The 16,572-nt window shown below is 64.4% G+C and overlaps 1 pseudogene; it reads right to left on the bottom strand.

The window, feature by feature from the left end:
- Window positions 1-2,573: 2,573 nt before the first annotated feature.
- Window positions 2,574-5,368, bottom strand: LOC149131752 (small subunit ribosomal RNA; annotated as a pseudogene).
- Window positions 5,369-16,572: the final 11,204 nt, after the last annotated feature.

The raw sequence follows: 16,572 nt of genomic DNA, 5'->3' as shown, positions 1-16,572 counted from the left end.
GACCGGTTCGGACTGGTCAAGACCTGTCGGTCCGGACTGGTCAGGACCGGTCGGTCCGGACTGGTCAAGACCGGTCGGTCCGGACTGGTCAAGACCGGTCCGGACTGGTCAAGACCGGTCCGGACTGGTCAAAACCGGTCGGACCGGTCGGACCGGTCTTGACCAGTCCGGACCGACCGGTCTTGACCAGTCCGGACCGACCGGTCTTGACCAGTCCGGACCGACCGGTCTTGACCAGTCCGGACCGGTCTTGACCAGTCCGGACCGACCGGTCTTGACCAGTCCGGACCGACCGGTCCTGACCAGTCCGGACCGACAGGTCTTGACCAGTCCGAACCGGTCAGAACCGGTCAGAACCGGTCAGAACCGGTTAGAACCGGTTAGAACCGGTCCGAACCGGTTAGAACCGGTTAGAACCGGTCCGAACCGGTTAGAACCGGTCCGAACCGGTCAGAACCGGTTAGAACCGGTTAGAACCGGTCCGAACCGGTCAGAACCGGTTAGAACCGGTTAGAACCGGTCCGAACCGGTCAGAACCGGTCAGAACCGGTTAGAACCGGTTAGAACCGGTCCGAACCGGTCAGAACCGGACCGGTCTTGACCAGTTCGGACCGGTCTTGACCAGTCCGGACCGGTCTTGACCAGTCCGGACCGACCGGTCCTGACCAGTCCGGACCGACAGGTCTTGACCAGTCCGGACCGACCGGTTCTAACCGGTTCTAACCGGTTCTAACCGGTTCGGACCGGTTCTAACCGGTTCTAACCGGTTCTAACCGGTTCTAACCGGTTCTAACCGGTTCTGACCGGTTCTGACCGGTTCTAACCGGTTCTAACCGGTTCTAACCGGTTCTAACCGGTTCTGACCGGTTCGGACCGGTTCTGACCGGTTCGGACCGGTTCTGACCGGTTCGGACCGGTTCTAACCGGTTCGGACCGACCGGTCTTGACCAGTCCGCACCGACCGGTCTTGACCAGTCCGGACCGACCGGTTCCGACCGGTTCGGACCGGTTCTGACCGGTTCGGACCGGTTCTGACCGGTTCGGACCGGTTCTGACCGGTTCTAACCGGTTCTGACCGGTTCGGACCGGTTCGCACCGACCGGTCTTGACCAGTCCGCACCGACCGGTCTTGACCAGACCGGACCGACCGGTCTTGACCAGTCCGGACCGACCGGTCTTGACCAGTCCGGACCGACCGGTCTTGACCAGTCCGGACCGGTCTTGACCAGTCCGGACCGACCGGTCTTGACCAGTCCGGACCGACCGGACTTGACCAGTCCGGACCGACCGGTCCTGACCAGTCCGGACCGACAGGTCTTGACCAGTCCGGACCGACCGGTCTTGACCAGTTCTGACCGGTTCGGACCGGTTCTGACCGGTTCGGACCGGTTCTAACCGGTTCTGACCGGTTCTGACCGGTTCTAACCGGTTCTGACCGGTTCTAACCGGTTCGGACCGGTTCGGACCGGTTCGGACCGGTTCTAACCGGTTCTAACCGGTTCTGACCGGTTCTAACCGGTTCTAACCGGTTCTAACCGGTTCTAACCGGTTCTAACCGGTTCTAACCGGTTCTGACCGGTTCGGACCGGTTCTGACCGGTTCTGACCGGTTCTAACCGGTTCTGACCGGTTCTAACCGTGTAACACACACACACAGACACACACACTCCCGGTCGACAGCGCTTTCGATCGCCAACTTACGGGTACGCTACCGGCCGCGTGGCTCGTAAGGCAGCCTATACGTAGGCCTTTCCATCGCACCGGAGGTTCGGCTGCGGCCGTCCGCCGCCGAGGCGTCCGAATTCTCTTTGCTCGCTCACAATCGCTTCCTTCACGCTGCCGCCACGACTCGCTCGGCCTGCTGCTTCGGCTTCTTCATCTTCTTCCTTCTCGTCCGCCTTTGCGGCCCGTATCGCAGCCGACACGTCGGCCTTTCCATCTCGCCGGCGGCAGTCCGCCGCCGAAGCGTCCGCATTCTTTTTGCTCGCTCACAATCGCTTCCTTCTCGTCCGCCTAGTCCGCCGGGTAGGCCGCCGCCTAGGCCGCACACACTCCCGGCCGACAGCGCTTTCGGTCCGGGCTTCGTTCACCGCTGATGACGCCGCCGCTTCTACTTGCTCGTTGCTCGGCTGAGGCTGAGGCTGCACTGTTAGAGGGCCGACGATTGCGAGGGGGCCCGGCCGCGGCTTACGAAACCGGCTGGATGGCGCCGGAAAGGCGAGGAGGAGGAGGAGGAGGCGAGAGAGATATTGAGGTTCGTGGAGCCGCAAAGCGTGCAGCACCGTCGGCCTAGCGCACTGTATTCGGGCGGACGCAGGCTGGGTGAAAACTGCGCGGTCGGCAGCTGCCAGAGAGAGAACGAGAAGGAAGCATAACGACAGCGGAAACGATTTGCGGGCTTCGTTCACCGCTGATGACGCCGCCGCTTCTACTTGCTCGTTGCTCGGCTGAGGCTGCACTGTTACAGGGCCGACGATTGCGAGGGGGCCCGGCCGCGGCTTACGAAACCGGCTGGCTGGCGCCGGAAAGGCGAGGAGGAGGAGGAGACGGAGGAGCGGAGCAGGGCTGCTGCGGTAATGATCCTTCCGCAGGTTCACCTACGGAAACCTTGTTACGACTTTTACTTCCTCTAAGCGATCGGGTTCGGTCGTCTTCTCCGGGCCATCAGAGAACGCGCCGGCGACGGCGCGGAACGCCGCCGCGCGTAAGCGAACTCGTCGGCCAGATCCGAGGACCTCACCGGACCGTTCGATCGGTAGTAGCGACGGGCGGTGTGTACAAAGGGCAGGGACGTGATCGACGCGGGCTGATGACCCGCGCCTACCGGGAATTCCTCGTTCACGGGGTTGGTTCCAGGCCCCGATCCCTATCACGGGAGGTGGTTCAGAGGTTTCCCGACCCTCTCGGGCCGGGGGAGACGCGCCCGCTGATACCTCCAGTGTAGCGCGCGTGCGGCCCCGGACATCTAAGGGCATCACAGACCTGTTATCGCTCCGCCTCGTGCGGCTTTCTGCCGCCCGTCCCTCTAAGAAGCGCTGCGTTCGCCAACCGACTGGCCCGGGCGCGACGGCGTGCCGCCGCCGGGCTCGCGCGGGCCGAGCCGACCGAGTCACCGCCGCCGCTCCGCAACCGACGCCGCAACCACGCCGCGTGCGAACCGCCATCCCAGACCAACCCGCACACCAACCCGCGAGGAGCGGAGCACGAAAGGCTGCTAAGAAGGCAGTTGCCGGACGCGGCCGCAGCGCCGGACGCGAAGGAGAGCGGCGGCAACGGCAAGCACGGGCCGCGCGCGGAGCTACCGACGATGGCTTCGGCGCCGCCTCGCTACCGGAAAAGCACTAATCGACGCGCTAGTTAGCAGGCCGGAGTCTCGTTCGTTATCGGAATCAACCAGACGGATCGCTCCACCAACTAAGAACGGCCATGCACCACCACCCACCGAATCGAGAAAGAGCTATCGATCTGTCAATCCTACCGGTGTCCGGACCGGGTGAGTTTTCCCGTGTTGAGTCAAATTAAGCCGCAGGCTCCACTCCTGGTGGTGCCCTTCCGTCAATTCCTTTAAGTTTCTGTTTTGCAACCATACTCCCCCCGGAACCGACTATGGTTTCCCGCGCAGGCTCCCCGCCGGGTCATCGAAGCGAACGCCGGCGGAGCGCCAGTCGGCATCGTTTACGGTCGGAACTACGACGGTATCTGATCGTCTTCGAACCTCCGACTTTCGCTCTTGATCGAGGAAAACGTGCTTGCCACACGCCGTCGCTGCAGTGCGTCTTGCGACGATCCAAGAATTTCACCTCTAACGTCGCAATACGAGTGGCCCCGATCGCTCCCTTCGATCATTGCCTCGTCGTGAACGGAGACCGACGGATGACGCGCGGACGAGGCCATTTTCCATCATTCCATGCTTTTCGTATGCAAGCCGGCGGGGCTCGCTCTGAGCACTCTAATTTTTTCACAGTGAACGTACCGGCCGCCTCGGACACTCGGCGAAGAGCACCCTCGGAGGAACCGTGCGGGCCGAAACGACCGGGAGGTGGACGCGCTACCGAAACGCGTGCGAGCGGCGATGCCCCGGGCGACGCTCGACCCCCGTTTGTTTCCCCCGAACACCGCGTACCGCCGCAAGCGACGGAGGAGACGGCGGCGGCGGCGGCAGCAGCGACGACGGCGGCGAGGCCGAACGATCGCGTGCCGATGCCGACCGACCGACCGACCGACCGAGAGGACGGAAGCGGAAGCTACGGAGGCGGGTGACGGGCTACCGGAGAGACCGTCGCAGCGACGATGCGCGCAGAGCTCCGCGGCACGACCGCGCACGCACCGGCGAATAGGGCCGGGAGTGCGAACGGACGACCGAAGCGGACGCGCGCGAGGCACGCCCGCGACGGCGCCGTCGCCCCGAACGTGCTGGGGCACGTTTTCGAGACCCGAATTCCGACTACGAGCTTTTCAAACGCAACAATTTTAATATACGCTACCGGAGCTGGAATTACCGCGGCTGCTGGCACCAGACTTGCCCTCCGGTCGATCCTCGTTAACGGATTTGAAGTGTACTCATTCCGATCGCGGGGCCTCGACAGAGTCCCGCGTCGTTATTTTTCGTCACTACCTCCCCGTGCCGGGAGTGGGTAATTTGCGCGCCTGCTGCCTTCCTTGGATGTGGTAGCCGTTTCGCATGCTCCCTCTCCGGAATCGAACCCTGATTCCCCGTTACCCGTTGCCACCACGGTCGGCACTTACCGGGCCGTCGACAGTTGATAGGGCGGACTCGCGGGGGACCCGTCGCGCGAAGGCTAGTCGATACTAGCCCGTGCGATCGTACTGACAGTTATCCAGAGTCACCAAAATCGAAGGGGCGTGAAGCCGACGCACGCCTAGACCCGCGCGCGTGCGAAGCACGGCGACGGCGGCTGCTGCGACGGCCCGAACGCGTCGGTCTCAGTCTAATATTTGCGCCGCGACCAATGCGGAAGGCCGACCGTATCGTCGCGACCGGCGGCGGCGGGAACTGGCGAGCAGTCCCGGAACCAACCCGGCCGAGCGGGCGCCGGCGACGACCGGCAGCGGCTGGGACGACGCCGAGCACGCGGAGGCGCTGCGGCGACGAAGACCGCTGCTGCTGCCGGAAGCCGTTTTTCGGCCCGACGCCCGGGTGCGACCTGCGATCGCGGCTTCGGTTGCATGTATTAGCTCTAGAATTGCCACAGTTATCCACTCTCCTCGCGGTGAGGAATACGGTCCCGAGGATTAGGTCCGGTTCCTGAGCCATTCGCGGTTTCACCATTCGTTTACGGCATGAACTTACACTTGCATGGCTTAAGCTTTGAGACAAGCATATGACTACTGGCAGGATCAACCAGGTATCGTCGTCGTCGTCGTCGTCGCTGTAGTAGCGTCACCGTCGCGTCGGTCGGCTGAGAGCGGAAGTCGAGGCGGATGTCGAGGCGGAAGTCCCGCTGCTGCCATCGCCGCCGCCGCCGCGCGGAGAGCAAACGAAAGCGAAGAGGAGGAGGAGGAGGAGGAGGAGAAGCCTGAAAAATCGCGGCCGCCGCTGCTGCTGCGGTAGCCGTTCGTTCGTACGTACGTTACGCGTCCTAATCCGCCGCTCTGCTGTAGCAGCGGAAAAGCGCGCCAGACGGAAGAAAAAGAGTTCGCCGAGTAGAAACGGTTTGCGATCCGACTGCCGCACACCGGGCCGCTGCGGTAGGACGGGCGCCGGTGCGGGTTGAAGAAGCGAGGCGGTTTCTGGCTGCTGCTGCCGCCGCCGCCGCCGCCACGCGAGAAGGACGACGAGCGGGGAAGCGAGCGAGCCGAAACGATTGCGACAGCACGGGCTGCGGTCAACGAGAAGCGTGTGTGCGATGACGAAAACGGCGTTGTCGGCAGCCGCCGAACGAGCCAAAGCAACGACGATGCCGGGATGGGCGAGCGCGAGGAGATTGCGGGGGGGGGGGCACCACCGCCGCGAAACCCGGAGTTGTAGCCACGGTTGTTGATCCGTCCCGGTCTAGCGGGACGAACACACAGCACCGCTCTCTTTCGGTGACGTCGCGTCGCCTGTGGCGGATCGGGAAGCGACAACTAGCCCGTCCGCCGCGCCGGCGGCGACGCGACACGAGGTCAGCGGCGTAACCTGACCGGGTCCTCGAAGACGACGTCGACGAGGCCGCGGGTCGGCGAGGAGGAGGAGGATACCGATCGGTCGATGGTGACAGCACGAACAGGCGGGCAGGCGGCTGTCGGCGGGGCGAGCGAGCGAGCGAGCGAGCGAGCGAATCTGACGCGGCGCACTGTATTCGGGCGGACGCAGGCTGGGTGAAAACTGCGCGGTCGGCAGCTGCCAGAGAGAGAACGAGAAGGAAGCATAACGACAGCGGAAACGATTTGCGGGCTTCGTTCACCGCTGATGACGCCGCCGCTTCTACTTGCTCGTTGCTCGTTGCTCGGCTGACGCTGCACTGTTAGAGGGCCGACGATTGCGAGGGGGCCCGGCCGCGGCTTACGAAACCGGCTGGATGGCGCCGGAAAGGCGAGGAGGAGGCGACGACGACGGCGATGTTGGCCGGCCGACGCCAGGAAGGAAGACGAGAGAGATATTGATGTTCGTGGAGCCGCAAAGCGTGCAGCACCGTCGGCCTAGCGCACTGTATTCGGGCGGACGCAGGCTGGGTGAAAACTGCGCGGTCGGCAGCTGCCAGAGAGAGAACGAGAAGGAAGCACAACGACAGCGGAAACGATTTGCAGGCCTCGTTCACCGCTTCTACTTGCTCGTTGCTTGTTGCTCGTTGCTCGGCTGAGGCTGAGGCTGAGGCTGCACTGTTAGAGGGCCGACGATTGCGAGGAGGCCCGGCCGCGGCTTACGAAACCGGCTGGATGGCGCCGGAAAGGCGAGGAGGAGGCGACGACGACGGCGATGTTGGCCGGCCGACGCCAGGAAGGAAGACGAGAGAGATATTGATGTTCGTGGAGCCGCAAAGCGTGCAGCACCGTCGGCCTAGCGCACTGTATTCGGGCGGACGCAGGCTGGGTGAAAACTGCGCGGTCGGCAGCTGCCAGAGAGAGAACGAGAAGGAAGCATAACGACAGCGGAAACGATTTGCGGGCTTCGTTCACCGCTGATGACGCCGCCGCTTCTACTTGCTCGTTGCTCGTTGCTCGGCTGAGGCTGCACTGTTAGAGGGCCGACGATTGCGAGGGGGCCCGGCCGCGGCTTACGAAACCGGCTGGATGGCGCCGGAAAGGCGAGGAGGAGGCGACGGCGACGACGGCGATGTTGGCCGGCCGACGCCAGGAAGGAAGACGAGAGAGATATTGATGTTCGTGGAGCCGCAAAGCGTGCAGCACCGTCGGCCTAGCGCACTGTATTCGGGCGGACGCAGGCTGGGTGAAAACTGCGCGGTCGGCAGCTGCCAGAGAGAGAACGAGAAGGAAGCACAACGACAGCGGAAACGATTTGCAGGCCTCGTTCACCGCTTCTACTTGCTCGTTGCTTGTTGCTCGTTGCTCGGCTGAGGCTGAGGCTGCACTGTTAGAGGGCCGACGATTGCGAGGGGGCCCGGCCGCGGCTTACGAAACCGGCTGGATGGCGCCGGAAAGGCGAGGAGGAGGCGACGACGACGACGGCGATGTTGGCCGGCCGACGCCAGGAAGGAAGACGAGAGAGATATTGATGTTCGTGGAGCCGCAAAGCGTGCAGCACCGTCGGCCTAGCGCACTGTATTCGGGCGGACGCAGGCTGGGTGAAAACTGCGCGGTCGGCAGCTGCCAGAGAGAGAACGAGAAGGAAGCATAACGACAGCGGAAACGATTTGCGGGCTTCGTTCACCGCTGATGACGCCGCCGCTTCTACTTGCTCGTTGCTCGTTGCTCGGCTGAGGCTGCACTGATAGAGGGCCGACGATTGCGAGGGGGCCCGGCCGCGGCTTACGAAACCGGCTGGATGGCGCCGGAAAGGCGAGGAGGAGGCGACGGCGACGACGGCGATGTTGGCCGGCCGACGCCAGGAAGGAAGACGAGAGAGATATTGATGTTCGTGGAGCCGCAAAGCGTGCAGCACCGTCGGCCTAGCGCACTGTATTCGGGCGGACGCAGGCTGGGTGAAAACTGCGCGGTCGGCAGCTGCCAGAGAGAGAACGAGAAGGAAGCACAACGACAGCGGAAACGATTTGCAGGCCTCGTTCACCGCTTCTACTTGCTCGTTGCTTGTTGCTCGTTGCTCGTTGCTCGGCTGAGGCTGCACTGTTAGAGGGCCGACGATTGCGAGGGGGCCCGGCCGCGGCTTACGAAACCGGCTGGATGGCGCCGGAAAGGCGAGGAGGAGGCGACGACGACGACGGCGATGTTGGCCGGCCGACGCCAGGAAGGAAGACGAGAGAGATATTGATGTTCGTGGAGCCGCAAAGCGTGCAGCACCGTCGGCCTAGCGCACTGTATTCGGGCGGACGCAGGCTGGGTGAAAACTGCGCGGTCGGCAGCTGCCAGAGAGAGAACGAGAAGGAAGCATAACGACAGCGGAAACGATTTGCGGGCTTCGTTCACCGCTGATGACGCCGCCGCTTCTACTTGCTCGTTGCTCGTTGCTCGGCTGAGGCTGCACTGTTAGAGGGCCGACGATTGCGAGGGGGCCCGGCCGCGGCTTACGAAACCGGCTGGATGGCGCCGGAAAGGCGAGGAGGAGGCGACGGCGACGACGGCGATGTTGGCCGGCCGACGCCAGGAAGGAAGACGAGAGAGATATTGATGTTCGTGGAGCCGCAAAGCGTGCAGCACCGTCGGCCTAGCGCACTGTATTCGGGCGGACGCAGGCTGGGTGAAAACTGCGCGGTCGGCAGCTGCCAGAGAGAGAACGAGAAGGAAGCACAACGACAGCGGAAACGATTTGCAGGCCTCGTTCACCGCTTCTACTTGCTCGTTGCTTGTTGCTCGTTGCTCGGCTGAGGCTGAGGCTGCACTGTTAGAGGGCCGACGATTGCGAGGGGGCCCGGCCGCGGCTTACGAAACCGGCTGGATGGCGCCGGAAAGGCGAGGAGGAGCAGCGGCGGAAGTAGCAGCGAGAAGGAAGCGATTGGGAGCGAGCAAAGAGAATGCGTACGCCTCGGCGGCGGACTGCCGCCTCCGAACCGCCGCGGCTCGATGGAAAGGCCGATGTGTCGGCTGCGATACGAACCACGCGGCCGCTAGCGTACCCGTTTCGGGGTCCGAGTTCCCGAGTTCGCGAGTTTGCGGCTCGGGGTGCGGTGGGATAGTCAGCCTCTAGGTGACCCTCATACCCCAAGGGGGTCCAGACTACTATGTAGGGTAGTCGTTGATCGGATGGGTTCGCCGACTGGAAGGAATGTTTTAGCCTCTCATTAATTCCGACGGTCGGACCCGCCTAACCCGCCGCACGATTGCTTTTACACGGCCGGCGTGTCCTCGATTCTTCCGCCGACCACCTCCTACCCTAGTAGTGAGCTACCTCGCCTTCGCTGACGACGTCGTTCCGCGCCCCGCGCCGCGTCAGATTAGCTCGCTCGCCACGCCGACAGCCGCCTGCCCGCCTGTTCGTGCTGTCACCATCGACCGATCGGTATCCTCCTCCTCTTCCTCGCCTACGCCAAGCACTCCGACCGGAAGGGATATCCTCGCCTCTCCTTTCTACTGACGGTCGGACCCGCTTAACCCGCCGCTCGATTGATTCTACACGGCCGGCGCGTCCACGATTCTTCCGCCGACCGCCCGCCCGCCGCCTCGTAACGAGCCCCTCGCCCTCGCTGACGCCGTCGTTCCGCGCCCCGCGCCGCGTCAGATTCGCTCGTTCGCCCGCCGACAGCCGCCTGCCCGCCTGTTCGTGCTGTCACCATCGATCGATCGGTATCCTCCTCCTCTTCCTCGCCTACGCCAAGCACTCCGATCGGAAGGGATATCCTCGCCTCTCCTTTCTGCTGACGGTCGGACCCGCTTAACCCGCCGCTCGATTGATTCTACACGGCCGGCGCGTCCACGATTCTTCCGCCGACCACCCGCCCGCCGCCTCGTAACGAGCCCCTCGCCCTCGCTGACGCCGTCGTTCCGCGCCCCGCGCCGCGTCAGATTCGCTCGTTCGCCCGCCGACAGCCGCCTGCCCGCCTGTTCGTGCTGTCACCATCGACCGATCGGTATCCTCCTCCTCTTCCTCGCCTACGCCAAGCACTCCGACCGGAAGGGATATCCTCGCCTCTCCTTTCTGCTGACGGTCGGACCCGCTTAACCCGCCGCTCGATTGATTCTACACGGCCGGCGCGTCCACGATTCTTCCGCCGACCACCCGCCCGCCGCCTCGTAACGAGCCCCTCGCCCTCGCTGACGCCGTCGTTCCGCGCCCCGCGCCGCGTCAGATTCGCTCGCTCGTTCGCCCGCCGACAGCCGCCTGCCCGCCTGTTCGTGCTGTCACCATCGACCGATCGGTATCCTCCTCCTCTTCCACGCCTACGCCAAGCACTCCGACCGGAAGGGATGTCCTCGCCTCTCCTTTCTGCTGACGGTCGGACCCGCTTAACCCGCCGCTCGATTGATTCTACACGGCCGGCGCGTCCACGATTCTTCCGCCGACCACCCGCCCGCCGCCTCGTAACGAGCCCCTCGCCCTCGCTGACGCCGTCGTTCCGCGCCCCGCGCCGCGTCAGATTCGCTCGTTCGCCCGCCGACAGCCGCCTGCCCGCCTGTTCGTGCTGTCACCATCGATCGATCGGTATCCTCCTCCTCTTCCTCGCCTACGCCAAGCACTCCGATCGGAAGGGATATCCTCGCCTCTCCTTTCTGCTGACGGTCGGACCCGCTTAACCCGCCGCTCGATTGATTCTACACGGCCGGCGCGTCCACGATTCTTCCGCCGACCACCCGCCCGCCGCCTCGTAACGAGCCCCTCGCCCTCGCTGACGCCGTCGTTCCGCGCCCCGCGCCGCGTCAGATTCGCTCGTTCGCCCGCCGACAGCCGCCTGCCCGCCTGTTCGTGCTGTCACCATCGACCGATCGGTATCCTCCTCCTCTTCCTCGCCTACGCCAAGCACTCCGACCGGAAGGGATATCCTCGCCTCTCCTTTCTGCTGACGGTCGGACCCGCTTAACCCGCCGCTCGATTGATTCTACACGGCCGGCGCGTCCACGATTCTTCCGCCGACCACCCGCCCGCCGCCTCGTAACGAGCCCCTCGCCCTCGCTGACGCCGTCGTTCCGCGCCCCGCGCCGCGTCAGATTCGCTCGCTCGTTCGCCCGCCGACAGCCGCCTGCCCGCCTGTTCGTGCTGTCACCATCGACCGATCGGTATCCTCCTCCTCTTCCACGCCTACGCCAAGCACTCCGACCGGAAGGGATGTCCTCGCCTCTCCTTTCTGCTGACGGTCGGACCCGCTTAACCCGCCGCTCGATTGATTCTACACGGCCGGCGCGTCCACGATTCTTCCGCCGACCACCCGCCCGCCGCCTCGTAACGAGCCCCTCGCCCTCGCTGACGCCGTCGTTCCGCGCCCCGCGCCGCGTCAGATTCGCTCGTTCGCCCGCCGACAGCCGCCTGCCCGCCTGTTCGTGCTGTCACCATCGACCGATCGATATCCTCCTCCTCTTCCTCGCCTACGCCAAGCACTCCGACCGGAAGGGATGTCCTCGCCTCTCCTTTCTGCTGACGGTCGGACCCGCTTAACCCGCCGCTCGATTGATTCTACACGGCCGGCGCGTCCACGATTCTTCCGCCGACCACCCGTCCGCCGCCTCGTAACGAGCCCCTCGCCCTCGCTGACGCCGTCGTTCCGCGTCAGATTCGCTCGTTCGCCCGCCGACAGCCGCCTGCCCGCCTGCCCGCCTGTTCGTGCTGTCACCATCGACCGATCGGTATCCTCCTCCTCTTCCTCGCCTACGCCAAGCACTCCGACCGGAAAGGATGTCCTCGCCTCTCCTTTCTGCTGACGGTCGGACCCGCTTAACCCGCCGCTCGATTGATTCTACACGGCCGGCGCGTCCACGATTCTTCCGCCGACCGCCCGCCGCCTCGTAACGAGCCCCTCGCCCTCGCTGACGCCGTCGTTCCGCGTCAGATTCGCTCGTTCGCCCGCCGACAGCCGCCTGCCCGCCTGTTCGTGCTGTCACCATCGACCGATCGGTATCCTCTTCCTCGCCTACGCCAAGCACTCCGACCGGAAGGGATGTCCTCGCCTCTCCTTTCTGCTGACGGTCGGACCCGCTTAACCCGCCGCTCGATTGATTCTACACGGCCGGCGCGTCCACGATTCTTCCGCCGAACCTCAATATCTCTCTCGCCTCCTCCTCCTCCTCCTCCTCGCCTTTCCGGCGCCATCCAGCCGGTTTCGTAAGCCGCGGCCGGGCCCCCTCGCAATCGTCGGCCCTCTAACAGTGCAGCCTCAGCCGAGCAACGAGCAACGAGCAAGTAGAAGCGGCGGCGTCATCAGCGGTGAACGAAGCCCGCAAATCGTTTCCGCTGTCGTTATGCTTCCTTCTCGTTCTCTCTCTGGCAGCTGCCGACCGCGCAGTTTTCACCCAGCCTGCGTCCGCCCGAATACAGTGCGCTAGGCCGACGGTGCTGCACGCTTTGCGGCTCCACGAACATCAATATCTCTCTCGTCTTCCTTCCTGGCGTCGGCCGGCCAACATCGCCGTCGTCGTCGTCGCCTCCTCCTCGCCTTTCCGGCGCCATCCAGCCGGTTTCGTAAGCCGCGGCCGGGCCCCCTCGCAATCGTCGGCCCTCTAACAGTGCAGCCTCAGCCGAGCAACGAGCAACGAGCAACAAGCAACGTGCAAGTAGAAGCGGTGAACGAGGCCTGCAAATCGTTTCCGCTGTCGTTGTGCTTCCTTCTCGTTCTCTCTCTGGCAGCTGCCGACCGCGCAGTTTTCACCCAGCCTGCGTCCGCCCGAATACAGTGCGCTAGGCCGACGGTGCTGCACGCTTTGCGGCTCCACGAACATCAATATCTCTCTCGTCTTCCTTCCTGGCGTCGGCCGGCCAACATCGCCGTCGTCGCCGTCGCCTCCTCCTCGCCTTTCCGGCGCCATCCAGCCGGTTTCGTAAGCCGCGGCCGGGCCCCCTCGCAATCGTCGGCCCTCTAACAGTGCAGCCTCAGCCGAGCAACGAGCAACGAGCAAGTAGAAGCGGCGGCGTCATCAGCGGTGAACGAAGCCCGCAAATCGTTTCCGCTGTCGTTATGCTTCCTTCTCGTTCTCTCTCTGGCAGCTGCCGACCGCGCAGTTTTCACCCAGCCTGCGTCCGCCCGAATACAGTGCGCTAGGCCGACGGTGCTGCACGCTTTGCGGCTCCACGAACATCAATATCTCTCTCGTCTTCCTTCCTGGCGTCGGCCGGCCAACATCGCCGTCGTCGTCGTCGCCTCCTCCTCGCCTTTCCGGCGCCATCCAGCCGGTTTCGTAAGCCGCGGCCGGGCCCCCTCGCAATCGTCGGCCCTCTAACAGTGCAGCCTCAGCCTCAGCCGAGCAACGAGCAACAAGCAACGAGCAAGTAGAAGCGGTGAACGAGGCCTGCAAATCGTTTCCGCTGTCGTTGTGCTTCCTTCTCGTTCTCTCTCTGGCAGCTGCCGACCGCACAGTTTTCACCCAGCCTGCGTCCGCCCGAATACAGTGCGCTAGGCCGACGGTGCTGCACGCTTTGCGGCTCCACGAACATCAATATCTCTCTCGTCTTCCTTCCTGGCGTCGGCCGGCCAGCTCGTTGCTTGTTGCTCGTTGCTCGGCTGAGGCTGAGGCTGCACTGTTAGAGGGCCGACGATTGCGAGGGGGCCCGGCCGCGGCTTACGAAACCGGCTGGATGGCGCCGGAAAGGCGAGGAGGAGGCGACGACGACGACGGCGATGTTGGCCGGCCGACGCCAGGAAGGAAGACGAGAGAGATATTGATGTTCGTGGAGCCGCAAAGCGTGCAGCACCGTCGGCCTAGCGCACTGTATTCGGGCGGACGCAGGCTGGGTGACCCTCATACCCCAAGAGAGATACGTAGGCCTTTCCATCGCACCGGCTGTTCGGCTGCGGCCGTCCGCCGCCGAGGCGTCCGCATTCTCTTTGCTCGCTCACAATCGCTTCCTTCTCGCTGCCGCCACGACTCGCTCGGCTTGCTTGCTGCTTCGGCTTCTTCATCTTCTTCCTTCTTCCTTCTCGTCCGCCTTGGCGGCCCGTATCGCAGCCGACACGTCGGCCTTTCCATCTCGCCTGCGGCAGTCCGCCGCCGAAGCGTCCGCATTCTTTTTGCTCGCTCCCAATCGCTTCCTTCTCGTCCGCCTAGTCCGCCGGCTAGGCCGCACACACTCCCGGCCGACAGCGCTTTCGATCGCAAACTCACGGGTACGGTACCGGCCGCGTGGCTCGTATCGCAGCCGACACGTCGGCCTTACCATCGCGGTGCCGGCGGTTCGGCGGCGGCTGTCCGCCGCCGAGGCGTCGCTCTCAATTCGGCCTCTTTCGATCGGCTCTGCGGGTACGCGGCGGCGCCCGGCCGGCCGGCCGCCGGCCGACCGTCTGCCTTTCAATCGGCTGCGGTTCGGGGTGCGGGTCATAGGGTACGACCGTCCGATCGACGACTACCCTACATAGTAGTCTGGACCCCCTTGGGGTATGAGGGTCACCTAGAGCCTGACTATTCCGCCGGGCCCCGACCCGCAAACTCGCGAATCGGGAATCGGGCCCCGTCACGGGTACGGTAGCGGCCGCGTGGCTCGTATCGCAGCGCAGCGCAGCGCCGACACGTCGGCCTTTTCCATCTAGCCGGCGGCCGTCCGCCGCCGAGGCGTCCGCATTCTCTTTACTCGCTGCCAATCGCTTCCCTCTCGCTGCCGCTTGCTGCTGCTTCTTCCTCTGCTTCTTCTTCTTCTTCTTCTTTCTCGTCCGCCTTGGCCGCCGTGTAACACACACACACACAGACACACACACTCTCGGCCGACAGCGCTTTCGATCGCCAACTCACGGGTACGCTACCGGCTGCGTGGCTCGTAAGGCAGCCGATACGTAGGCCTTTCCATCGCACCGGCGGTTCGGCTGCGGCCGTCCGCCGCCGAGGCGTCCGCATTCTCTTTACTCGCTGCCAATCGCTTCCCTCTCGCTGCCGCTTGCTGCTGCTTCTTCCTCCTCTCCTTCTTCTTCTTCTTCTTCTTTCTCGTCCGCCTTGGCCGCCTTGGCCGCCGTGTAACACACACACACACAGACACACACACACACTCCCGGCCGACAGCGCTTTCGATCGCCAACTTACGGGTAGGCTACCGGCCGCGTGGCTCGTAAGGCAGCCGATACGTAGGCCTTTCCATCGCACCGGCGGTTCGGCTGCGGCCGTCCGCCGCCGAGGCGTCCGCATTCTCTTTGCTCGCTCACAATCGCTTCCTTCTCGCTGCCGCCACGACTCGCTCGGCTTGCTTGCTGCTTCGGCTTCTTCATCTTCTTCCTTCTTCCTTCTCGTCCGCCTTGGCGGCCCGTATCGCAGCCGACACGTCGGCCTTTCCATCTCGCCTGCGGCAGTCCGCCGCCGAAGCGTCCGCATTCTTTTTGCTCGCTCCCAATCGCTTCCTTCTCGTCCGCCTAGTCCGCCGGCTAGGCCGCACACACTCCCGGCCGACAGCGCTTTCGATCGCAAACTCACGGGTACGGTACCGGCCGCGTGGCTCGTATCGCAGCCGACACGTCGGCCTTACCATCGCGGTGCCGGCGGTTCGGCGGCGGCTGTCCGCCGCCGAGGCGTCGCTCTCAATTCGGCCTCTTTCGATCGGCTCTGCGGGTACGCGGCGGCGCCCGGCCGGCCGGCCGCCGGCCGACCGTCTGCCTTTCAATCGGCTGCGGTTCGGGGTGCGGGTCATAGGGTACGACCGTCCGATCGACGACTACCCTACATAGTAGTCTGGACCCCCTTGGGGTATGAGGGTCACCTAGAGCCTGACTATTCCGCCGGGCCCCGACCCGCAAACTCGCGAATCGGGAATCGGGCCCCGTCACGGGTACGGTAGCGGCCGCGTGGCTCGTATCGCAGCGCAGCGCAGCGCCGACACGTCGGCCTTTCCATCAAGCCGGCGGTTCGGCGGCGGCCGTCTGCCGCCGAGGCGTCCGCATTCTCTTTACTCGCTGCCAATCGCTTCCCTCTCGCTGCCGCTTCTTCTTCTTCTTCTTCTTTCTCGTCCGCCTTGGCCGCCGTGTAACACACACACACAGACACACACACTCTCGGCCGACAGCGCTTTCGATCGCCAACTCACGGGTACGCTACCGGCTGCGTGGCTCGTAAGGCAGCCGATACGTAGGCCTTTCCATCGCACCGGCGGTTCGGCGGCGGCCGTCCGCCGCCGAGGCGTCCGCATTCTCTTTACTCGCTGCCAATCGCTTTCCTCTCGCTGCCGCCTGCTGCTTCTTCTTCTTTCTCGTCCGCCTTGGCCGCCGTGTAACACACACACACACACACACAGACACACACACTCTCGGCCGAGAGCGCTTTCGATCGCCAACTCACGTGTACGCTACCGGCCGCGTGGCTCGTATGGCAGACGACACGTCGGCTGTTCCATCGCGGTGCCGGCGGTTCGGCTCCGGCCGTCCGCCGCCGAGGCGTCCGCATT

This window comes from Octopus bimaculoides, chromosome 19 (genome assembly GCF_046866305.1).
Source record: "Octopus bimaculoides isolate indiv1 chromosome 19, ASM4686630v1, whole genome shotgun sequence".
Taxonomy (NCBI): domain Eukaryota; kingdom Metazoa; phylum Mollusca; class Cephalopoda; order Octopoda; family Octopodidae; genus Octopus; species Octopus bimaculoides.
The sequence above is the reverse complement of the archived record's forward strand: the minus strand, read 5'-3'. Positions and strand labels throughout refer to the sequence as shown.